This window comes from Heterodontus francisci, unplaced genomic scaffold (genome assembly GCF_036365525.1).
Source record: "Heterodontus francisci isolate sHetFra1 unplaced genomic scaffold, sHetFra1.hap1 HAP1_SCAFFOLD_43, whole genome shotgun sequence".
Taxonomy (NCBI): Eukaryota; Metazoa; Chordata; class Chondrichthyes; order Heterodontiformes; family Heterodontidae; genus Heterodontus; species Heterodontus francisci.
This window is the reverse complement of record NW_027141852.1, coordinates 19,014,209-19,014,982: the sequence shown is the minus strand read 5'-3', so window position 1 is coordinate 19,014,982 and position 774 is coordinate 19,014,209.

Below are 774 nucleotides of genomic sequence, written 5' to 3'. Positions count from 1 at the left end.
GCGAGTTGTGGTATTTGGTTGTTTTTCAGAATGGAAGATGGTGAACAGTGATGTCCACAAGGGTCAGTGTCAGGACCACCATATATATAAATGACTTGAATATTGGAATCACAGAATTGTTACTGCACAGAAGGAGGCCATTTGGCCCATCGTGTCTGCACTGACTCTCCAAATGAGCAATTCACCTCATGTCACTTCCCCGTCTTCTCCCCATAATCCTGCACATTCTTCCTTTTCAGATAACAGTCTAATTCCCCTTTGAATGCTTCAATTGAACCTGCCTCCATCACATTCTCAGGCAGTTCATACTTTAACCACTCGCTGTGTGAAAAAGTTTTTCCTCATGTCGCTTTTGCTTCTTTTACCAATTACTTTAAATCTGTACCCTCTCGTTCTCGATCCTTTCACAAGTGGGAACAGTTTCTCCTTATCCACTCTGTCCACACCCCTCATCATTTTGAATACCACTATGAAATCTCCTCTTAGCCTTCTTTTCTCCAAGGAAAACAGTCCTAACTTCTCCAATCTATCTTCATAACTGAAATTCCTCATCCCTTGAACCATTCTCATGAATCTTTTCCATAATCTCTCCAATGCCTTCACATCTTTCCTAAAGTGTGGCACCCAGAACTGGACTCAGTACTTCAGCTGAAGCTAGTGTCTTATACAAGTTCAACATGAAGCATTCACTGTGGTAATGGAGAGGGATAGGTATGTGCAACAGGGCAAGGTTTACAATTGGGGGAAGGGTAGATATGATGCTGTCAGGCAGGA